This window comes from Hemicordylus capensis, chromosome 14, assembly GCF_027244095.1.
Source record: "Hemicordylus capensis ecotype Gifberg chromosome 14, rHemCap1.1.pri, whole genome shotgun sequence".
NCBI classification, from domain to species: domain Eukaryota; kingdom Metazoa; phylum Chordata; class Lepidosauria; order Squamata; family Cordylidae; genus Hemicordylus; species Hemicordylus capensis.
In genome coordinates, this window is record NC_069670.1 from 6,862,872 (window position 1) to 6,887,642 (window position 24,771).

General features: G+C 56.3%; 1 protein-coding gene and 1 long non-coding RNA gene across 14 annotated transcripts in view; one reads left to right on the plus strand and one right to left on the minus strand.

Moving 5' to 3' along the window:
* The first annotated feature begins 6,806 nt into the window (after positions 1–6,806).
* LOC128337648 (uncharacterized) lies at positions 6,807–9,473 on the plus strand. The gene is made up of 2 exons (XR_008312368.1): positions 6,807–7,017; positions 8,145–9,473. It is a non-coding gene; the product is annotated as an uncharacterized LOC128337648 (long non-coding RNA).
* The window catches only part of LOC128337565 (zinc finger protein 345-like), a 39,378-nt gene continuing 23,087 nt past the window's right edge, over positions 8,481–24,771 (minus strand). For 12 of the 13 annotated variants that reach the window (XM_053278707.1, XM_053278706.1, XM_053278709.1 and 9 more), the window contains one exon: positions 8,481–8,979. The gene's annotated coding sequence lies outside the window, so the exon portion shown is untranslated. The remainder of the gene's footprint in view (positions 8,980–24,771) is intronic. The other variant, XM_053278699.1, reaches the window with a different exon arrangement.

Sequence of the window (24,771 nt, forward strand, 5' to 3'; positions counted from 1 at the left end):
TGTTATGAGTCATCGGGAGCTGGCCGGCCCAGGTTCTTAACACCCATCTGCTCAAGAAAAGAGACACCCCCCGGAGGTGGTCTGCCACCGGTGGGTGAATCCTGATCAGGGAGGATGTTTCCCGAGTGAAGACGCTTAGCCGCTTCTTCTGCAATGACCACATGACATCTCGAACCAGACGGGACGGGTTGCTTTCCCTTGGAAGGAGGCTGGTGGGAGAAGTTAACAGGGCCAAGCAGGGGCCACAACAGGACCCCCGCAGCCTTCTGCTCCCTGGGGCTGTGAGTGGGTGTGTGGGGGGGGGGTCTGTAACATTGCACACGGGGCCTCCCTGACAGGCTGGGGGCTTGGTGAGCTCTCGTGGCACCCTTGTTGTGAGGAGACAACTCAGCCTGTCCTCCGCTCTCAGCTCCTTGGAGGGAGCGCAGGATATAACCGGGAAGGAAGGAAGGAAGGAAGAAAAATAAGTGTTTGCGGCCAGAGCAGAATCCAACAGGAGAGGCGAGTCTACCATACCCAGGACCGGACCCGCGAACGGCAGCTGCACGAGCCTCCTCCGGGGCAGCCTCCCGGCTTCTCTCCGCAGAGATCGACGCTCCTCTCGGATTCACGCGGGTCCTGGCGGGGAAGGCGGGGGCGCCCCAGGCAGCAGGGCCAGCGCGGAGTCCCCTCTCCAGTCCGCGCGCCAAGCGCCTCCGCCTCCTAATGAGCGCGCCGCCGCCCCGCCCTCAGCCCCACCCCTCTGCGGCGCTCCCGGGATTGGCCGGCGCAGCGGGGGCGGGGCGGGCGCCGATTGGCCAGCAGCCGGCCGGAAGGGGCGTGCCCGGGCGGGGCTCCTGCCACAAATCTCGAGGGCGCTTCGGAGGAGGACGTGGCGGCGGCAGCTCCAGCAAGAGACCGAGGAGGAGGCGGCGATGCAGCAGATGGCAGCCCCGGCAGGCAGCCCGGACCCCGCCGCGGCGGAGCAGAGGAGCGCAGCCCAGAGCAGATCCGACACCCTCCCGGGACTCGGGGAGGAAGAGGAGGCCCCCGCTGGCTGGATGGGTGCCTGCAACTCGCCCCCCGCAACTGTGGATGGATCGTGATGGAAATAAAGATGCTCCCCCCCCCGCCTGTCTCGTTCTTCCTCGGAGGGGTGTGTGGATGGGTGCAAGGAGGGATGGATGGAGCTCTCTAGAGAGGCGAGCCCAGGAGAGCTCCCCTCCAGAGACACCCCGCTCTGTGTGTGTGTGTGTGTTTGTGGAGGGGGATCTCTAGGGAGGTGTGCCTCGGAGTGGCCCTCTGTAGAGATCCCTCTGTGTGTGTGTGTGTGTAGGCTGGGGTCCCTAGGGAAGGGCGTCTAGGAGTGCCCCTCTCTAGAGCTCTCACTCTGTCGGTGTTTGTGGAGGGGGGTCTCTGGGGAGGGGTGCCCAGGAAAGCCCCTCTCTAGAGATCCGTGTGTGTGTGTGTGTGTGTGTGGTTGTGTGTGTGTGGGGGTAGGGTGGGTCGCTAGAGAGGGGCGCCCAGGAGAGCCCCCCTCTAGGGACCTGTTTTTCTGTGTGTGTTTAGATAGTGGGGATCTCTAGGAAGTGGCGCCCAGGAGAGCCCCTCTCTAGAGATCTCTTGGGGGGTGTGTGTGTGTGTGTGTGTGTAGGGTGGGGTCTCTGGGGAAGGGCATCTAGGAGTGCCCCTCTCTAGAGATCTCACCCTGTCTGTCTGTGTTTGTGGAGGGGGCTCTCTAGGGAGGGGTGCCCAGGAAAGCCCCTCTCTAGAGATCCGTGTGTGTGGTTGTGTGTGTGTGTGTGGGTAGGGTGGGTCGCTAGAGAGGGGCGCCCAGGAGAGCCCCTCTCTAGGGACCTGTTTTTCTGTGTGTGTTTAGATAGTGGGGATCTCTAGGAAGAGGCGCCCAGGAGAGCCCCTCTCTAGAGACCTCTTGGGGTGTGTGTGTGTAGGGTGGGGTCTCTAGGGAAGGGCGTCTAGGAGTGCCCCTCTCTAGAGATCTCACTCTGTCTGTCTGTGTTTGTGGAGGGGGGTCTCTAGGGAGGGGTGCCCAGGAAAGCCCCTCTCTAGAGACCCTTGTGTGTGTGTGTGTGTGTGGTTGTGTGTGTAGGTAGGGTGGGTCTCTAGGGAGGGGCGCCCAGGAAAGCCCCTTCCTAGAGACCTCACTCTGTCTGTGTTTCTGGAGGGGGGTCTCTAGGGAGAGCTGCTCTCTAGAAAGCCCTCATTGTGTGTCTGTGTATGGTGGGCTCTCTAGGGAGGGGAGCTGAGGAGTGCGCCTCTCTAGAGATCTCTCTCTGTATGTGTGTATAGGTAGGCAGTGGGGGTCTCTAGGGAGGGGCGCCCAGAAGAGCCCCTCTCTAGAGACGTAGGTGTAGGTGGGGGGGGGTCTCTACAGAGGAGAGTCCCTCTCTAGAAACCTCTCTCTCTCTCTCTACAGGGGTCTCTAGGGAGGGGTGCAAAGGAGTGCCCCTCTCTAGAGACCTCCCTCTCGGTGGGGGAGGTTCTCTAGGGAGGGGCGCCCCCAGGTGCTCCTCTCTAGAGACCTGCTCGGTGGGGGAGGTTCTCTAGGGAGGGGCGCCCCCAGGTGCCCCTCTCTAGAGACCTCCCGCTCGGTGGGGGAGGTTCTCTAGGGAGGGGCGCCCCCAGGTGCCCCTCTCTAGAGATCTCCCTCTCGGTGGGGTGGTCTCTCGGGAGGGGCGCCCCGAGCGCCCCTCTCTAGAGACCTTCCTCTTGGTGGGGGGGTTCTCTAGGGAGGGGTGCCCTGAGCGCCCCTCTCTAGAGACCTCCCTCTTGGTGGGGTGGTCTCTCGGGAGGGGTGCCCCAAGCGCCCCTCTCTAGAGACCTTCCTCTCGTTGGGGTGGTCTAGGGAGGAGTGCCCCGAGCGCCCCTCTCTAGAGACCTCCCTCTCGGTGGGGGGTCTCAAGGGTGGGGCGTCCCAGAGCGTCCCTCTTTAGAGACCTCCATGCGGGGGTGAGGTGGGTCTCTAGGGAGGGGTGCCCCGGAGCACCCTCTCTAGAGACCTCCCTCCTGTTGTGGGGGAAGGGCTGTCTCTAAGAAGGGGTGCCCGAGAGTGCCCCTCTCTAGAGACCTCCCTCCCCCCACCCCGGGACGGAGGTCTCTAGAGAGGGGCGCTCCGGGGCACCCCTCCCTAGAGACCCACCTTACCCCGGGAGGGAGGTCTCTAAAGAGGGACGCTCTGGGCGCTCCTCCCTAGAGAACCCCCCCACCGAGAGGGAGGTCTCTAGAGAGGTGGGCTCCAGGGTGCCCCTCCCGAGAGACCCCCCCACTGAGAGGGAGGTCTCTAGAGAGGGGAGCTCGGGGTGCCCCTCCCGAGAGACCCCCCCCACCGAGAGGGAGGTCTCTAGGGAGGGGAGCTCGGGGTGCCCCTCCCTAGAGACCCCTCCCACCGAGAGGGAGGTCTCTAGAGAGGTGGGCTCCAGGGTGCCCCTCCCGAGAGACCCCCCCCCACCGAGAGGGAGGTCTCTAGGGAGGGTCACCTTGGGGAGCCCCTCTCTAGAGGCCTTCCGGGAAGGGGGGGTCTTTAGGGATCTCAGGCTTATCTTTGCTGCTGTTGCTTTGTATTTTGTTCTGTTTTTATGCTTGTACATTAAATCAGATGTGGTTTTAATAAAATGTGGTATATAAACTTAGCTGCACTTTGAATTCAGCAGTTTTCTGTTAGTGAACTTTCATAAAGGTAAAACACCTAAAAATCCACTGGCTGCTGTAGACACACAAGGAGTTCAGTTCAATATGGTCATTACTCACTTTATTCTGGAAATGTGCCCCTCCCCCTAGAGACCCCCCCCCCTTACCCAGGAGGGTCCCCTGGAGCCCACCTCTCTAGAGACCTCCCTCTCGGTGGGGAAGTCTCTAGGGAGGGGCGCCCTTGAGCCCACCTCTCTAGAGACCTCCCTCTCGGTGGGGGGGTCTCTAGGGAGGGGCGCCCTGGAGCCCACCTCTCGAGACCTCCCTCTCGGTGGGGGGGTCTCTAGGGCGGGGCTCCCCTAGTGCCCCTCTCTAGAGACCTCCCTCTCGGTGCGGGGGTCTCAAGGGTGGGGTGCCCCAGAGCGTCCCTCTCTAGAGACCTCCCTCCCGGGTTGAGGTGGGTCTCTAGGGAGTGGTGCCCAGGAGCGCCCCTCTCTAGAGACCTCTGTCCCGGGGTGGGAGGAGGGAGGTCTCTAGAGAGGGGTGCTCTGGGGCACCCCTTCCTAGTGACCCCCCTCCACCCACACCGGGAGGGAGGTTTCTAGAGAGGGTGCTCCAGGGCACCCCTCCCTAGAGACCGGCCTCACCCCAGGAGGGAGATCTCTAGAGAGGGACGCTCTGGGGCGCCCCACCCTTGAGACCCCCCCACCGAGAGGGAGGTCTCTAGAGAGGGACACTCGGGGCACCCCTCCCTAGAGACCACCCCACCGAGAGGGAGGTCTCTAGAGAGGGGCGCTCGGGGACCCCTCCCTAGAGACCACCCCACCGAGAGGGAGGTCTCTAGAGAGGGGCGCTCGGGGCACCCCTCCCTAGAGACCACCCCACCAAGAGGGAGATCTCTAGAGAGGGGCGCTCGGGGCACCCCTCCCTAGAGACCACCCCACCAAGAGGGAGGTCTCTAGAGAGGGGCGCTCGGGGCACCCCTCCCTAGAGACCCCTCCCACCGAGAGGGAGGTCTCTAGAGAGGGGCACTCGGGGCACCCCTCCCTAGAGACCCCTTCCACCGAGAGGGAGGTCTCTAGAGAGGGGCACTGGGGCGCCCCACCCTAGAGAGCCCTCTCCCCACACATAGGTCTCTAGAGGGGCACTCCATGGCACCCCTCCCTAGAGACCCCCCTACACACACACACAGAGTGAGGTTTCTAGAGAGGGGCTCTCCTCCCTAGAGACCCCCCCCACCTACACACACACACGTCTCTAGAGAGGGGCTTTACTGGGCGACCCTCTCTAGAGACCCCTGCTATCTATACACACAAACAAACACACAAAGATGTTTCTAGAGAGGGGCTCTCCTGGGAGCCCCTCTCTAGAGACCCCTGCTATCTACACACACACACACACACAGATCTCTAGAGAGGGGCTCTCCTGGGCACCCCTCCCTAGAGACCCCCACTATCTATACAATCACACACACACACACAGACAAGTCTCTAGAGAGGGGCTTGCCTGGGCGCCCCTCTCTAGAGACCCCTGCTATCTACACACACACAAAGAGATCTCTGGAGAGGGGCTCTCCTGGGCACCCCTCCCTAGAGACCCCCACTACCTATACACACCAAACACACACACAGACAAGTCTCTAGAGAGGGGCTTGCCTGGGCGCCCCTCTCTAGAGACCCCTGCTATCTACACACACGCAAAGAGATCTCTAGAGAGGGGCTCTCCTGGGCACCCCTCCCTAGAGACCCCCACTACCTATACACACCAAACACACACACAGACAAGTCTCTAGAGAGGGGCTTGCCTGGGCGCCCCTCTCTAGAGACCCCTGCTATCTACACACACACAAAGAGATCTCTAGAGAGGGGCTCTCCTGGGCACCCCTCCCTAGAGACCCCCACTACCTATACACAACAAACACACACACAGACAAGTCTCTAGAGAGGGGCTTGCCTGGGCGCCCCTCTCTAGAGACCCCTGCTATCTACACACACGCAAAGAGATCTCTGGAGAGGGGCTCTCCTGGGCACTCCTCCCTAGAGACCCCCACTACCTATACACAACAAACACACACACAGACAAGTCTCTAGAGAGGGGCTCTCCTGGGCACCCCTCCCTAGAGACCCCCACTACCTATACACAACCAACACACAAACAGACAAGTCTCTAGCGAGGGGCTTTCCTGGGCGTCCCTCTCTAGAGACCCCTGCTATCTACACTCACACAAAGAGATCTCTGGAGAGGGGCTCTCCTGGGCACCCCTCCCTAGAGACCCCCACTACCTATACACAACAAACACACACACAGACAAGTCTCTAGAGAGGGGCTCTCCTGGGCACCCCTCCCTAGAGACCCCCACTACCTATACACAACCAACACACAAACAGACAAGTCTCTAGAGAGGGGCTTTCCTGGGCGTCCCTCTCTAGAGACCCCTGCTATCTACACTCACACAAAGAGATCTCTGGAGAGGGGCTCTCCTGGGCACCCCTCCCTAGAGACCCCCACTACCTATACACAACAAACACACACACAGACAAGTCTCTAGAGAGGGGCTCTCCTGGGCACCCCTCCCTAGAGACCCCCACTACCTATACACAAACAACACACAAACAGACAAGTCTCTAGAGAGGGGCTTTCCTGGGCGTCCCTCTCTAGAGACCCCTGCTATCTACACTCACACAAAGAGATCTCTAGAGAGGGGCTTTCCTGGGCACCCCTCCCTAGAAACCCCCCTCCACAGACACACCTCTCCGAGGAAGAAAGAGACAGGCGGGGGGGGGGGGGAGTATCTTTATTTCCATCACGATCCTCTCCGCAGTGGCGGGGAGTTCCAGGCACCCATCCAGCCACCCACCCACCCAGCAGCGGGACTCCGCTCTTCTCCTCCCCGAGTCCCGGGAGAATGTCGGAGCTGCTCCGGGTCTGCTCCGCTCCGCCGCGGCGGGGTCCGGGCTGCCTGCCGGGGCTGTCATCTGCTGCATCGCCGCCTCCTCGGTCTCTTGCTGGAGCTGCCGCCGCCACGTCCTCCTCCGAAGCGCCCTCGAGATTTGTGGCAGGAGCCCCGCCCGGGCACGCCCCTTCCGGCCGGCTGCTGGCCAATCGGCGCCCGCTCCACCCCCGCCCCGCCCCCGCTGCGCCGGCCAATCCCGGGAGCGCTGCAGAGGGGTGGGGCTGAGGGCGGGGCGGCGGCGCGCTCATTAGAAGGCGGAGGCGCTTGGCGCGCGGACTGGAGAGGGGACTCCGCGCTGGCCCTGCTGCCTGGGGCGCCCCCGCCTTCCCCGCCAGGACCCGCGTGAATCCGAGTGGAGCGTCGATCTCTGCGGACAGAAGCCGGGAGGCTCCCCCGGAGGAGGCTCGTGCAGCTGCCGTTCGCGGGTCCGGTCCTGGGTATGGTAGACTCGCCTCTCCTGTTGGATTCTGCTCTGGCCGCTCACTCGGAGGAGGGAGGAGGGGGCGACGCTCTGGCCCTGCAGGAGGATGATAGAGACGCTGCTTCCACGCAGCAGCCCCGCCCCCCCCCCGCAGCTGGACATATTATATGGGGGGAGGAAGAAAAGAAGCCCCCCCTGCAGCACACACACCCCGGGCCCCCCAAGAAGAGAGAGGGGAAGGGAGCCAGCAGGCACGGAGGGGCTCCCTCCCAGCTCCCAGGGGGAGTGCCTGGGCCCTTCCCTGGGGAAGCCTCTGGTGCTTGGGGGGCAGGAGGGGGGCATTTGAAGAGCATCCTGTGCTGCTGAGGGACCCTGGACTGCCCCCTGGGAGGCTCCTCTGAGTCCCAGGCCAAACTCAGGGCACCCCAGAGGAGCAGCAGAGAAGAGGCTCTTGAAGCAAAGTGGAGCATTGAGGATGCAGAAGCACAGTGCAAAGGTGGGAGTTGGCAACCGTGATCCTCTTGCAGGGGTGCAGGGAAGGAAGCCACAGCCCAGACACCCAAGAAGTGGGGTGGGGGGGAGGCTCTCACAGACTCGTGCAGGGGTGCCCAGCTTGGACCCTCCAGTGGTTGCTGGACTACAGCTCCCATCCTCCCCCACCACAGTGCCCAGCACTCAGGGATGATGGGAATTGTAGTCCAACAGCCTGAGGATCAAAGTTGAGCAGCCCTGGTCTAACGGCTGAGAAGATGAGGAGGGAGAGAGAGAGAGAGAGAGAAAATCCCGTGGTCCAAATACCACCGTGCCCAGAGTAAAGGCTGACTCCATCTGGCTCCAGCTCCCCCCAGTCGGGAGACTGGAACCAGAGGCCGATGCCTGAACAGACCTGCGCCACCTGATCAGTCGTGGTGTCGTGCAATGCCACAAACAACAAGCGAGAACAAACTTGGTTCCTTTAGAAGCCAAGGCCAGGCCTTTCAGACTTTTAAAATGGGGGCAGGGGGGCAGCAGATTTAAAATGTATCTCTTATTTGTGCTGTCATGTTTGATGTCTCTTTAACATTGCTGTGAGCTGGGTAGAGAACAATTTGTTATGGGGCTGCTAACCAAGTTTGTTGTTGCTTGTCCTCCTGTGAAATAAAGGCATGTGACCTGCTGACTCACAGATACCTCATTTTACATACACAATCCTGCCACTGAAATGAGCTGCACACACTCCTTTTGAGAGCAGAAAAGGTACTAGGGGAAATATGCTTGGGACATGTCCAGAGGAGGTTGGGATTTTTAAAAGCACAAATACTTAATTAATCCTTTTCACTTTTATTGCTCTCAAGGGATTTTAATCACTCAAGGATACATCTAAAACAACATGATGCCCCCAGAAAGCAGAAGATCCTTTCAGATTCAAATGTACTATGATTCAAGCTTAAAATATATGGCCATTATAAAATAAAATGGCTAATGTTTAAAATGAAATCCTTCAAGTTGCAAATGGTTCCTTTACTTCCAAGTGAAATTCTAAAACAGAAATCCCCATTTCTTCACCATTTCCACTGTGGGTACTTTGAGGTTTAGTAGGATTCCCGTTCTGGCTGAAGCTCTTTCCACTCTCTGAGCACGTATATGGTTTCTACACAGTGTGGGTTCTTTGATGCCAATTAAGATTTCCACTGTGCTGAAGCTCTTTCCATACTCCAAGCATTTATGGGGTTTCCCCCTTGTGTTCATTTCCCACTGTGATTGAAAGCTTGGTTCGGAACGGAGGATTTTGCTATTCTCAGGGCAGGGACTTCTTTCTCCTGTTATTTTTGAGATTATTGTTTTACAGATGCCACCCTGCTGGGAAGCAGAAGGTCCCTTCTTGTTCTTCTCCACTGCTTAAGGTTTTCCTTCTGTTGTTCCCTCTTTTCCCCTCTGATCCCTCTGCACAGTCATGGGTGGGGCCTTCCTTCCTCCTCACTCTCCTAGCCCTCACCTGCTGAAACAAAGAGAGAGAACCGGTCAGAGCCTGAGACAGGAAAGGCCTTCCCTTCTCAAATGGCAGCACAGAGGGACTGCTCTGATCACAGAAGAACCACAAAGCCACCCTGCTCTGGGTGACTGAGTCCTGGGGAGAGACGGCAGGCAGAGCCCTTGCTGTGTCCCTCTAAGGTCTCAAGCCAGCAGCAACCTGGCCTGCTCCCAAGGGTTTCTGCCCGCCTGACAAGATCATCGGAGGGGGCTCTGCTCCGTGTGCCAACAGTGAGAGAGATTCGGTTGCCGAGTACGTGGGACGGGGCCTTCTCAGTCATGGCCCCCAGGCTTTGGAGTGCTTTCCCGGTTGGCGTCCGCTCCTCAGTCTCCTTGACAGTTTTAAGGAAAAAAGTAACTGGGCTCTGCACCCATGAAAAGTATTGTTTTACTATTGCCACTTTGTGTTTTATGTATTATTGTTTTTTAATGGATCATTAAATGTTATTTATATTATTTTTATATCTATATGATTTGTATTTTTGTATTTTAATTATGCAATGTTTTTATTAGATTGTAAACCGCTTTGAAATTACTTTATCAAAAAGTGGTATATAAATCAAACAATAAATAAATACACCCAGCTCAGTGGGTTGAAGAAGCGGGTGGGATCGCAATCAGGATTCCATCTCATTTACTGGGGGGCCCGTTGGGAAACTCCCCTGGTTTTGAGGTCTGTACTTTGCATATATCACACACCAGGATGTCTCCCTTGCTGGGAGAAGTGGCCATGGGAGGGGGGAGTATTGAAGCCCCCCAGGATGGTTAGGCCGGGTGAGTCCAAGACTGACCCTGAAGCCCCCTTCTGTGGATTTCATGGCAGGATCCAACTTCTCTCGCCCAGACTTCTTCAAAGCCTCGGTACTTTTGTCAATATGGAATATCTGCAAACCAGCCCGGCCCTGTTTTCCTCCTTGATGTGGACTCGAAACCCGCTAGGCTTGCTGAAATGAAGCAAGCCTCAAGAAAGCTCCCTGACTGGTTTCATTCCTAGAAGCAAAAGTCAGGCTAAGAAAGCAAGGCTGAATTTTTATTTTTTGGGAAAGGAGTCTGGCCATATTGTGCACAATTATCTCGGTGCCTCCGTGTGCTCCGGAAGGGACACTTCATTTTTTATCCTCACAATATATACCGCCCAAAGACGAAAGTTTGGGGCGGTATACAAATTTGATAGATAAATAAACTAATAAATAATATCCCTGTGAGGTGGGCCAGGCCGAGGGAGAGATGAGATGGGCCTCACTGTGGCATCGTGGAGAAGAATGCTCATTCCCTGCTAAATGAGGGGAAAGACACACCTTTGAAAGTGGCGATTCTCATACATTTTGTAGGGGGAGAGCCACTGGCCCGATCTGTCCCCAGCACAGCCTCCCTCCAGTGGCGCTTGCTGCTCTTTCTTTTCAGGTGGTGGATCTGCGCACACACTGAGGAGCTTTCCAGTGGCTTCAGCAACTCCCACAGGATCCCCCCCCGCCCCGTGTCCTATCCTACTAATCAGACAGGGAACACCAACAACCAGGGCCCCAGGTAGCCAAGGGGGGCGGGGGCTGCTTGGAGGGGGGGCTGGCGACAGGGTTGCAGTCTGTTTTTCAGCAGCAAGCCACGTGGCAGGCGCTGTTGACGCTCCCACGTTCCCCAGTACTGGACTTCAGGCCCGACTCCCAGCTTTCCCCAGGCCCCCCACAGCCCCTCAAGCAGAACGAGAGCAACTCCCACAAGTTGGGCTGAAGGTTACTTTAAATGGGTTTATTTTATTTTATATGCATTATAGTTTTGATGGGGGTGTTTTCATTGGTGAACTGCCCAGAGATTTCATGCCCTCCAAGCAGCCCCAACACTAGGACATAGAAAGCTGCCCTGTACTCCCTTGGTCCCTCTAGCTCAGGATTGTCTACCCAGACTGGCAGCGTCTTCTCCAAAGTAGCAGGCAGGAGTCTCTCTCAGCCCTATCTTGGAGATGCTGCCAGGGAGGGAACTTAGAATCCAGATGCTCTTCCCCGAGCGGCTCCATCCCCTAAGTGGGGGAAGATCTTACAGTCCTCATACTATTAGTCTCCCATTCAAATGCAAACCTAACAGACCCTGCTTAGCTAAGGGGAGAAGTCCCACCGCAAAAGCACAGCATGCCACAATCTCTAGGTGCTCTGGAAACAAGGGGGCCGGGGTGGGGGGCGTCTCCTCCAAGCCAGCCCGCAGACTGGGGCTTCCCAACCTGGGGGCCTCCAGAGGGGCCCCCAACTACCACTCCCATCACCCCCAACTTCCATTAACTGTGGCTGGGGCTGATGGGAGTCGTAGTTCGGCGACAGCGGGCGCAGCACCGGTTAGGCGAGGAGCCCTGCTGCAGACTAGCCCGCCCACCCTGGGGCCTTTCCTGGGGGGCAGCCCGCCACTCCCCGCAGCAGATACACAAACACCCCCCAAGCAGGGCTCAGCGGCTGGGACCACAACTCCCGTCACCCCGCGGCCTCACTTCCGGCCCGCGGGGCATGACGGGCGCTGTAGTTCGAGGGGACCCTCCGGGAACCCCCCGCGGCGGCCTCGCGCCCTCCCCACTGCCAGTTCAAAAGTGGGCTCCAGCTTACCCGTCGCCGATGCCTCCCCTCTTCTTCCCAGTCACGGGGCCGGGGCCGGGGCCTCGCCGAAGGCCGACGGGGAACGGGCGGAAAGAGGGAACCCCCGCCGGGCTGCAGGAGGAGAACGAAGAGCGGCGCTCCAAAATGGCGCCCGCCGCCTCCCCCTCCCATTAGGTCCATCTGCGCAGGCGCGGGGGATCAGGAAGACCTTCTCAACATGGCGGCTGCCGACATACTTTGCACGTCACCGGAGCTTAACACGTCACCCTTTCCACATCACCGCACCTGCAGCCCCTCCCTCCTCCCTCCCGGGGGGGCACGACCCCCTGCCCCCATGAGGAGGGGCTACTATAACCGCCAAGAGGCGAGTGGCCATTTGGCTCCATGGAGACTACACTTCCCAGGCTGCTCTGCAGCGGCGGGGGGGGGGAGGGCTGGGCTAAGGCCAAAGAGATAAGGGTGTGCTGCTAGAGCACACAGGTCGCCACAACTCTGGCACGTAGACCAGAGAGGTAAGGTGTGCAGCTAGAAGACAAACGTCGCCACAACTCTGGCAAATAGACCAAAGAGGTAAGGTGTGCAGCTAGAGGAAAAACGTCGCCACAACTCTGGCAAATAGACCAAAGAGGTAAGGTGTGCAGCTAGAGGACAAACGTCGCCACAACTCCGGCACGTAGGCCAAAGAGATAAGGTGTGCAGCTAGAGGACAAACGTCGCCACAACTCTGGCAAATAGACCAAAGAGGTAAGGTGTGCAGCTAGAGGACAAACGTCGCCACAACTCCGGCAAATAGACCAAAGAGGTAAGGTGTGCAGCTAGAGGACAAACGTCGCCACAACTCCGGCACATAGGCCAAAGAGATAAGGTGTGCAGCTAGAGGACAAACGTCGCCACAACTCCGGCAAATAGACCAAAGAGGTAAAGTGTGCAGCTAGAGGACAAACGTCGCCACAACTCTGGCAAATAGACCAAAGAGGTAAGGTGTGCAGCTAGAGGACAAACGTCGCCACAACTCCGGCACATAGGCCAAAGAGGTAAGGTGTGCAGCTAGAGGACAAACGTCGCCACAACCACGGCACAGAGGCCAAAGAGATAAGGTGTGCAGATAGAGGACGAACGTCGCCACAACCACGGCACAGAGGCCAAAGAGATAAGGTGTGCAGCTAGAGCACACAAGTCGCTACACCTCCGGCACAGAGGCCAAAGAGATAAGGTGTGCAGCTAGAGCACACGCGTCGCCACAACTCCGGCACAGAGGCCAAAGAGATAAGGTGTGCAGCTAGAGCACACAGGTCGCCACAACTCCGGCACATAGGCCAAAGAAATAAAGTGTGCAGCTAGAGCACACACGTCGCCACACCTCCGGCACATAGGCCAAAGAGATAAGGTGTTCAGCTAGAGCATACGCGTCGTCACACCTCCGGCACATAGGCCAAAGAGATAAGGTGTGCAGCAAGAGCACACGTGTCGCCACACCTCCTGCACATAGGCCAAAGAGATAAGGTGTGCAGCTAGAACACATACATCACCACACTTCCGGCACATAGGCCAAAGAGATAAGTGTGTGCAGCTAGAGCACACACGTGGCCACAACTCTGGCACATAGGACAAAGAGATAAGGTGTGCAGCAAGAGCACACGTGTCGCCACACCTCCGGCACATAGGCCAAAGAGATAAGGTGTGCAGCTAGAGAAAAAGCATCGTCACAACTCCGGCACATAGGCCAAAGTGATAAGGTGTGCAGCTAGAGCACACGCATCGCCACACCTCCGGCACAGAGGCCAAAGAGATAAGGTGTGCAGCTAGAGCACACGCGTCGCCACAACTCCGGCACATAGGCCAAAGAGATAAGTGTGTGCAGCTATAGCACACAAATCACCACACCTCCGGCACATAGGCCAAAGAGATAAGGTGTGCAGCTAGAGCACATGCATCGCCACAACTCCGGCACATAGGCCAAAGAGATAAGGTTTGCAGCTAGAGCACACGCATCGCCACACCTCTGGCACATAGGCCAAAGAGATAAGGTTTGCAGCTAGAGCACACGCGTCGCCACACCTCCAGGACAGAGGCCAAAGAGATAAGGGTGTGCAGCTAGAGCATACACATCGTCACACCTCTGGCACATAGGCCAAAGAGATAAGGTGTGCAGCTAGAGCACACGCATCGCCACAACTCCGGCACATAGGCCAATGAGATAAGGGTGTGCTGCTAGAGGACAAACGTCGCCACACCTCCCACACCTAGGCCAAAGAGATAAGGTGTGCATCTAGAGCACACACGTTGCCACAACTCCGGCACATAGGCCAAAGACATAAGTGTGTGCAGCTATAGCACACAAATCACCACACCTCCGGCACATAGGCCAAAGAGATAAGGTGTGCAGCTAGAGCACATGCATCGCCACACCTCTGGCACATAAGCCAAAGAGATAAGGTTTGCAGCTAGAGCACACGCATCGCCACAACTCCGGCACAGAGGCCAAAGAGATAAGGGTGTGCAGCTAGATCACACTCGTCACCACACCTCCAGCACATAGGCCAAAGAGATAAGGTGTGCAGCTAGAGCACACGCATCGCCACAACTCCGGCACATAGGCCAAAGAGATAAGTGTGTGCAGCTAGAGCACACACGTGGCCACAACTCCGGCACATAGGACAAAGAGATAAGGTGTGCAGCAAGAGCACACGTGTCGCCACACCTCCGGCACATAGGCCAAAGAGATAAGGTGTGCAGCTAGAGAAAAAGCATCGTCACAACTCCGGCACATAGGCCAAAGTGATAAGGTGTGCAGCTAGAGCACACGCATCGCCACACCTCCGGCACAGAGGCCAAAGAGATAAGGTGTGCAGCTAGAGCACACGCGTCGCCAGAACTCCGGCACATAGGCCAAAGAGATAAGTGTGTGCAGCTATAGCACACAAATCACCACACCTCCGGCACATAGGCCAAAGAGATAAGGTGTGCAGCTAGAGCACATGCATCGCCACAACTCCGGCACATAGGCCAAAGAGATAAGGTTTGCAGCTAGAGCACACGCATCGCCACACCTCTGGCACATAGGCCAAAGAGATAAGGTTTGCAGCTAGAGCACACGCATCGCCACACCTCTGGCACATAGGCCAAAGAGATAAGGTTTGCAGCTAGAGCACACGCGTCGCCACACCTCCAGGTCAGAGGCCAAAGAGATAAGGGTGTGCAGCTAGAGCATACACATCGTCACACCTCCGGCACATAGGCCAAAGAGATAAGGTTTGCAGCTAGAGCACACACGTCACCACACCTCCTGCACATAGGCCAAAGAGATAAGGTGTGCAGCTAGAGCATACACATCGTCACACCTCTGGCACATAGGCCAAAGAGATAAGGTGTGCAGCTAGAGCACACGCATCGCCACAACTCCAGCACATAGGCCAATGAGATAAGGGTGTGCTGCTAGAGGACAAACGTCGCCACACTTCCCACACCTAGGCCAAAGAGATAAGGTGTGCATCTAGAGCACACACGTTGCCACAACTCCGGCACATAGGCCAAAGACATAAGTGTGTGCAGCTATAGCACACAAATCACCACACCTCCGGCACATAGGCCAAAGAGATAAGGTGTGCAGCTAGAGCACATGCATCGCCACAACTCGGGCACATAGGCCAAAGAGATAAGGTGTGCAGCTAGAGCACATGCATCGCCACACCTCTGGCACATAAGCCAAAGAGATAAGGTTTGCAGCTAGAGCACACGCATCGCCACAACTCCGGCACAGAGGCCAAAGAGATAAGGGTGTGCAGCTAGATCACACTCGTCACCACACCTCCAGCACATAGGCCAAAGAGATAAGGTGTGCAGCTAGAGCATACACATCGTCACACCTCCGGCACATAGGCCAAAGAGATAAGGGTGTGCAGCTATAGCACACAAATCACCAGACCTCCGGCACATAGGCCGAAGAGATAAGGTTTGCAGCTAGAGTACACGCGTCGCCACACCTCCGGCACATAGGCCAAAGAGATAAGGTGTGCAGCCAGAGCACACGCGTCACCAGACCTCCGGCACATAGGCCGAAGAGATAAGGTGTGCAGCCAGCGCACACGCGTCGCCACAACTCCGGCACATAGGCCAAAGAGATAAGGTGTGCTGCTACAGCACACGCATCGCCACACCTCCGGCACATAGGCCAAAGAGATAAGGTGTGCTGCTACAGCACATGCGTCGCCACACCTCTGGTACATAGGCCAAAGAGATAAGGTGTGCAGCTAGAGCACACGCATCGCCACACCTCTGGTACATAGGCCAAAGAGATAAGGTTTGCAGCTTGAGCACACGCGTCGCCACACCTCCGGCACATAGGCCAAAGAGATAAGGAGTGGAGCAAGAGCACACGCGTCGCCACAACTCCGGCACATAGGCCAAAGAGATACGGTGTGCAGCTAGAGCACACACATCACCACACCTCCGGCACATAGGCCAAAGAGATAAGGTTTGCAGCTAGAGCACACATGTCGCCACAACTCCGGCACATAGGACAAAGCGATAAGGTGTGCAGCTAGAACACACACATCACCACACTTCTGGCACATAGGCCAAAGAGATAAGGTGTGCAGCTAGAGCACACGCATCGCCACAACTCCGGCACAGAGGCCAAAGATATAAGGTGTGCAGCTAGAACACACACATCACCACACTTCCAGCACATAGGCCAAAGAGATAAGGTGTGCAGCTAGAGCACATGCATCGCCACAACTCCGGCACAGAGGCCAAAGAGATAAGGTGTGCAGCTAGAGCACACACGTTGCCACAACTCCGGCACATAGGCCAAAGAGATAAGTGTGTGCAGCTATAGCACACAAATCACCACACCTCCGGCACATAGGCCAAAGAGATAAGGTGTGCAGCTAGAGCACACGCATCGCCACAACTCCGGCACATAGGCCAAAGAGATAAGGTTTGCAGCTAGAGCACACGCGTCGCCACACCTCCAGGACAGAGGCCAAAGGGATAAGGGTGTGCAGCTAGAGCATACACATCGTCACACCTCCGGCACATAGGCCAAAGAGATAAGGTTTGCAGCTAGAGCACACACGTCACCACACCTCCTGCACATAGGCCAAAGAGATAAGGTGTGCAGCTAGAGCATACACATCGTCACACCTCCGGCACATAGGCCAAAGAGATAAGGTTTGCAGCTAGAGCACACGCATTGCCACAACTCCGGCACATAGGCCAATGAGATAAGGGTGTGCTGCTAGAGGACAAAAGTCGCCACACCTCCCACACCTAGGCCAAAGAGATAAGGTGTGCATCTAGAGCACACACGTTGCCACAACTCCGGCACATAGGCCAAAGACATAAGTGTGTGCAGCTATAGCACACAAATCACCACACCTCCGGCACATAGGCCAAAGAGATAAGGTGTGCAGCTAGAGCACATGCATTGCCACGACTCCGGCACATAGGCCAAAGAGATAAGGTTTGCAGCTAGAGCACACGCATCGCCACACCTCCGGCACATAGGCCAAAGAGATAAGGTGTGCAGCTAGAGCACATGCATTGCCACGACTCCGGCACAGAGGCCAAAGAGATAAGGTTTGCAGCTAGAGCACACTCGTCACCACACCTCCAGCACATAGGCCAAAGAGATAAGGTGTGCAGCTAGAGCATACACATCGTCACACCTCCGGCACATAGGCCAAAGAGATAAGGGTGTGCAGCTATAGCACACAAATCACCAGACCTCCGGCACATAGGCCGAAGAGATAAGGTTTGCAGCTAGAGCACACGCGACGCCACACCTCCGGCACATAGGCCAAAGAGATAAGGTGTGCAGCCAGAGCACACGCGTCACCAGACCTCCGGCACATAGGCCGAAGAGATAAGGTGTGCAGCCAGCGCACACGCGTCGCCACAACTCCGGCACATAGGCCAAAGAGATAAGGTGTGCTGCTACAGCACACGCATCGCCACACCTCCGGCACATAGGCCAAAGAGATAAGGTGTGCTGCTACAGCACACGCGTCGCCACACCTCTGGTACATAGGCCAAAGAGATAAGGTGTGCAGCTAGAGCACACGCATCGCCACACCTCTGGTACATAGGCCAAAGAGATAAGGTTTGCAGCTTGAGCACACGCGTCGCCACACCTCCGGCACATAGGCCAAAGAGATAAGGAGTGGAGCAAAAGCACACGAGTCGCCACAACTCCGGCACATAGGCCAAAGAGATACGGTGTGCAGCTAGAGCACACACGTCACCACACCTCCGGCACATAGGCCAAAGAGATAAGGTTTGCAGCTAGAGCACACATGTCGCCACAACTCCGGCACATAGGACAAAGCGATAAGGTGTGCAGCTAGAACACACACATCACCACACTTCTGGCACATAGGCCAAAGAGATAAGGTGTGCAGCTAGAGCACACGCATCACCACACTTCCAGCACATAGGCCAAAGAGATAAGGTGTGCAGCTAGAGCACATGCATCGCCACAACTCCGGCACAGAGGCCAAAGAGATAAGGTGTGCAGCTAGAGCACACACGTCGCCACACCTCCTGCACATAGGCCAAAGAGATAAGGTGTGCAGCTAGAGCACACACGTTGCCACAACTCCGGCACATAGGCCAAAGAGATAAGTGTGTGCAGCTATAGCACACAAATCACCACACCTCCGGCACATAGGCCAAAGAGATAAGGTGTGCAGCTAGAGCACACGCATCGCCACAACTCCGGCACATAGGCCAAAGAGATAAGGTTTGCAGCTAGAGCACACGCATCGCCACACCTCCGGCACATAGGCCAAAGAGATAAGGTTTGCAGCTAGAGCACATGCGTCGCCACACCTCCAGGACAGAGGCCAAAGGGATAAGGGTGTGCAGCTAGAGCATACACATCGTCACACCTCCGGCACATAGGCCAAAGAGATAAGGTTTGCAGCTAGAGCACACACGTCACCACACCTCCTGCACATAGGCCAAAGAGATAAGGTGTGCAGCTAGAGCATACACATCGTCACACCTCCGGCACATAGGCCAAAGAGATAAGGTGTGCAGCTAGAGCACACGCATTGCCACAACTCCGGCACATAGGCCAATGAGATAAGGGTGTGCTGCTAGAGGACAAAAGTCGCCACACCTCCCACACCTAGGCCAAAGAGATAAGGTGTGCATCTAGAGCACACACTTTGCCACAACTCCGGCACATAGGCCAAAGACATAAGTGTGTGCAGCTATAGCACACAAATCACCACACCTCCGGCACATAGGCAAAAGAGATAAGGTGTGCAGCTAGAGCACATGCATTGCCACGACTCCGGCACATAGGCCAAAGAGATAAGGTTTGCAGCTAGAGCACACGCATCGCCACACCTCTGGCACATAAGCCAAAGAGATAAGGTTTGCAGCTAGAGCACACGCATCGCCACAACTCCGGCACAGAGGCCAAAGAGATAAGGTGTGCAGCTAGAGCACATGCATCGCCACAACTCCGGCATATAGGCCAAAGAGATAAGGTTTGCAGCTAGAGCACACGTGTCGCCACACCTCCGGCACATAGGCCAAAGAGATAAGGTGTGCAGCCAGAGCACACGCGTCACCAGACCTCCGGCACATAGGCCGAAGAGATAAGGTGTGCAGCCAGCGCACACGCGTCGCCACAACTCCGGCACATAGGCCAAAGAGATAAGGTGTGCAGCTAGAGCACACGCATCGCCACACCTCTGGTACATAGGCCAAAGAGATAAGGTTTGCAGCTTGAGCACACGCGTCGCCACACCTCCGGCACATAGGCCAAAGAGATAAGGAGTGGAGCAAGAGCACACGCGTCGCCACAACTCCGGCACATAGGCCAAAGAGATACGGTGTGCAGCTAGAGCACACACATCACCACACCTCCGGCACATAGGCCAAAGAGATAAGGTTTGCAGCTAGAGCACACATGTCGCCACAACTCCGGCACATAGGACAAAGCGATAAGGTGTGCAGCTAGAACACACACATCACCACACTTCTGGCACATAGGCCAAAGAGATAAGGTGTGCAGCTAGAGCACACGCATCGCCACAACTCCGGCACAGAGGCCAAAGATATAAGGTGTGCAGCTAGAACACACACATCACCACACTTCCAGCACATAGGCCAAAGAGATAAGGTGTGCAGCTAGAGCACATGCATCGCCACAACTCCGGCACAGAGGCCAAAGAGATAAGGTGTGCAGCTAGAGCACACACATCACCACACTTCCAGCACATAGGCCAAAGAGATAAGGTGTGCAGCTAGAGCACACACGTTGCCACAACTCCGGCACATAGGCCAAAGAGATAAGTGTGTGCAGCTATAGCACACAAATCACCACACCTCCGGCACATAGGCCAAAGAGATAAGGTGTGCAGCTAGAGCACACGCATCGCCACAACTCCGGCACATAGGCCAAAGAGATAAGGTTTGCAGCTAGAGCACACGCATCGCCACACCTCTGGCACATAGGCCAAAGAGATAAGGTTTGCAGCTAGAGCACACGCATCGCCACACCTCTGGCACATAGGCCAAAGAGATAAGGTTTGCAGCTAGAGCACACGCGTCGCCACACCTCCAGGACAGAGGCCAAAGGGATAAGGGTGTGCAGCTAGAGCATACACATCGTCACACCTCCGGCACATAGGCCAAAGAGATAAGGTGTGCAGCTAGAGCACACGCATTGCCACAACTCCGGCACATAGGCCAATGAGATAAGGGTGTGCTGCTAGAGGACAAAAGTCGCCACACCTCCCACACCTAGGCCAAAGAGATAAGGTGTGCATCTAGAGCACACACGTTGCCACAACTCCGGCACATAGGCCAAAGACATAAGTGTGTGCAGCTATAGCACACAAATCACCACACCTCCGGCACATAGGCCAAAGAGATAAGGTGTGCTGCTACAGCACACGCGTCGCCACACCTCTGGTACATAGGCCAAAGAGATAAGGTGTGCAGCTAGAGCACACGCATCGCCACACCTCTGGTACATAGGCCAAAGAGATAAGGTTTGCAGCTAGAGCACATGCATCGCCACAACTCCGGCATATAGGCCAAAGAGATAAGGTTTGCAGCTAGAGCACACGCGTCGCCACACCTCCGGCACATAGGCCAAAGAGATAAGGTGTGCAGCCAGAGCACACGCGTCACCAGACCTCCGGCACATAGGCCGAAGAGATAAGGTGTGCAGCCAGCGCACACGCGTCGCCACAACTCCGGCACATAGGCCAAAGAGATAAGGTGTGCAGCCAGCGCACACGCGTCGCCACAACTCCGGCACATAGGCCAAAGAGATAAGGTTTGCAGCTAGAGCACACGCGTCGCCACACCTCCAGGACAGAGGCCAAAGGGATAAGGGTGTGCAGCTAGAGCATACACATCGTCACACCTCCGGCACATAGGCCAAAGAGATAAGGTGTGCAGCTAGAGCACACGCATTGCCACAACTCCGGCACATAGGCCAATGAGATAAGGGTGTGCTGCTAGAGGACAAAAGTCGCCACACCTCCCACACCTAGGCCAAAGAGATAAGGTGTGCATCTAGAGCACACACGTTGCCACAACTCCGGCACATAGGCCAAAGACATAAGTGTGTGCAGCTATAGCACACAAATCACCACACCTCCGGCACATAGGCCAAAGAGATAAGGTGTGCTGCTACAGCACACGCGTCGCCACACCTCTGGTACATAGGCCAAAGAGATAAGGTGTGCAGCTAGAGCACACGCGTCGCCAGAACTCCGGCACATAGGCCAAAGAGATAAGTGTGTGCAGCTATAGCACACAAATCACCACACCTCCGGCACATAGGCCAAAGAGATAAGGTGTGCAGCTAGAGCACATGCATCGCCACAACTCCGGCACATAGGCCAAAGAGATAAGGTTTGCAGCTAGAGCACACGCATCGCCACACCTCTGGCACATAGGCCAAAGAGATAAGGTTTGCAGCTAGAGCACACGCATCGCCACACCTCTGGCACATAGGCCAAAGAGATAAGGTTTGCAGCTAGAGCACACGCGTCGCCACACCTCCAGGTCAGAGGCCAAAGAGATAAGGGTGTGCAGCTAGAGCATACACATCGTCACACCTCCGGCACATAGGCCAAAGAGATAAGGTTTGCAGCTAGAGCACACACGTCACCACACCTCCTGCACATAGGCCAAAGAGATAAGGTGTGCAGCTAGAGCATACACATCGTCACACCTCTGGCACATAGGCCAAAGAGATAAGGTGTGCAGCTAGAGCACACGCATCGCCACAACTCCAGCACATAGGCCAATGAGATAAGGGTGTGCTGCTAGAGGACAAACGTCGCCACACTTCCCACACCTAGGCCAAAGAGATAAGGTGTGCATCTAGAGCACACACGTTGCCACAACTCCGGCACATAGGCCAAAGACATAAGTGTGTGCAGCTATAGCACACAAATCACCACACCTCCGGCACATAGGCCAAAGAGATAAGGTGTGCAGCTAGAGCACATGCATCGCCACAACTCGGGCACATAGGCCAAAGAGATAAGGTGTGCAGCTAGAGCACATGCATCGCCACACCTCTGGCACATAAGCCAAAGAGATAAGGTTTGCAGCTAGAGCACACGCATCGCCACAACTCCGGCACAGAGGCCAAAGAGATAAGGGTGTGCAGCTAGATCACACTCGTCACCACACCTCCAGCACATAGGCCAAAGAGATAAGGTGTGCAGCTAGAGCATACACATCGTCACACCTCCGGCACATAGGCCAAAGAGATAAGGGTGTGCAGCTATAGCACACAAATCACCAGACCTCCGGCACATAGGCCGAAGAGATAAGGTTTGCAGCTAGAGTACACGCGTCGCCACACCTCCGGCACATAGGCCAAAGAGATAAGGTGTGCAGCCAGAGCACACGCGTCACCAGACCTCCGGCACATAGGCCGAAGAGATAAGGTGTGCAGCCAGCGCACACGCGTCGCCACAACTCCGGCACATAGGCCAAAGAGATAAGGTGTGCTGCTACAGCACACGCATCGCCACACCTCCGGCACATAGGCCAAAGAGATAAGGTGTGCTGCTACAGCACATGCGTCGCCACACCTCTGGTACATAGGCCAAAGAGATAAGGTGTGCAGCTAGAGCACACGCATCGCCACACCTCTGGTACATAGGCCAAAGAGATAAGGTTTGCAGCTTGAGCACACGCGTCGCCACACCTCCGGCACATAGGCCAAAGAGATAAGGAGTGGAGCAAGAGCACACGCGTCGCCACAACTCCGGCACATAGGCCAAAGAGATACGGTGTGCAGCTAGAGCACACACATCACCACACCTCCGGCACATAGGCCAAAGAGATAAGGTTTGCAGCTAGAGCACACATGTCGCCACAACTCCGGCACATAGGACAAAGCGATAAGGTGTGCAGCTAGAACACACACATCACCACACTTCTGGCACATAGGCCAAAGAGATAAGGTGTGCAGCTAGAGCACACGCATCGCCACAACTCCGGCACAGAGGCCAAAGATATAAGGTGTGCAGCTAGAACACACACATCACCACACTTCCAGCACATAGGCCAAAGAGATAAGGTGTGCAGCTAGAGCACATGCATCGCCACAACTCCGGCACAGAGGCCAAAGAGATAAGGTGTGCAGCTAGAGCACACACGTTGCCACAACTCCGGCACATAGGCCAAAGAGATAAGTGTGTGCAGCTATAGCACACAAATCACCACACCTCCGGCACATAGGCCAAAGAGATAAGGTGTGCAGCTAGAGCACACGCATCGCCACAACTCCGGCACATAGGCCAAAGAGATAAGGTTTGCAGCTAGAGCACACGCGTCGCCACACCTCCAGGACAGAGGCCAAAGGGATAAGGGTGTGCAGCTAGAGCATACACATCGTCACACCTCCGGCACATAGGCCAAAGAGATAAGGTTTGCAGCTAGAGCACACACGTCACCACACCTCCTGCACATAGGCCAAAGAGATAAGGTGTGCAGCTAGAGCATACACATCGTCACACCTCCGGCACATAGGCCAAAGAGATAAGGTTTGCAGCTAGAGCACACGCATTGCCACAACTCCGGCACATAGGCCAATGAGATAAGGGTGTGCTGCTAGAGGACAAAAGTCGCCACACCTCCCACACCTAGGCCAAAGAGATAAGGTGTGCATCTAGAGCACACACGTTGCCACAACTCCGGCACATAGGCCAAAGACATAAGTGTGTGCAGCTATAGCACACAAATCACCACACCTCCGGCACATAGGCCAAAGAGATAAGGTGTGCAGCTAGAGCACATGCATTGCCACGACTCCGGCACATAGGCCAAAGAGATAAGGTTTGCAGCTAGAGCACACGCATCGCCACACCTCCGGCACATAGGCCAAAGAGATAAGGTGTGCAGCTAGAGCACATGCATTGCCACGACTCCGGCACAGAGGCCAAAGAGATAAGGTTTGCAGCTAGAGCACACTCGTCACCACACCTCCAGCACATAGGCCAAAGAGATAAGGTGTGCAGCTAGAGCATACACATCGTCACACCTCCGGCACATAGGCCAAAGAGATAAGGGTGTGCAGCTATAGCACACAAATCACCAGACCTCCGGCACATAGGCCGAAGAGATAAGGTTTGCAGCTAGAGCACACGCGACGCCACACCTCCGGCACATAGGCCAAAGAGATAAGGTGTGCAGCCAGAGCACACGCGTCACCAGACCTCCGGCACATAGGCCGAAGAGATAAGGTGTGCAGCCAGCGCACACGCGTCGCCACAACTCCGGCACATAGGCCAAAGAGATAAGGTGTGCTGCTACAGCACACGCATCGCCACACCTCCGGCACATAGGCCAAAGAGATAAGGTGTGCTGCTACAGCACACGCGTCGCCACACCTCTGGTACATAGGCCAAAGAGATAAGGTGTGCAGCTAGAGCACACGCATCGCCACACCTCTGGTACATAGGCCAAAGAGATAAGGTTTGCAGCTTGAGCACACGCGTCGCCACACCTCCGGCACATAGGCCAAAGAGATAAGGAGTGGAGCAAAAGCACACGAGTCGCCACAACTCCGGCACATAGGCCAAAGAGATACGGTGTGCAGCTAGAGCACACACGTCACCACACCTCCGGCACATAGGCCAAAGAGATAAGGTTTGCAGCTAGAGCACACATGTCGCCACAACTCCGGCACA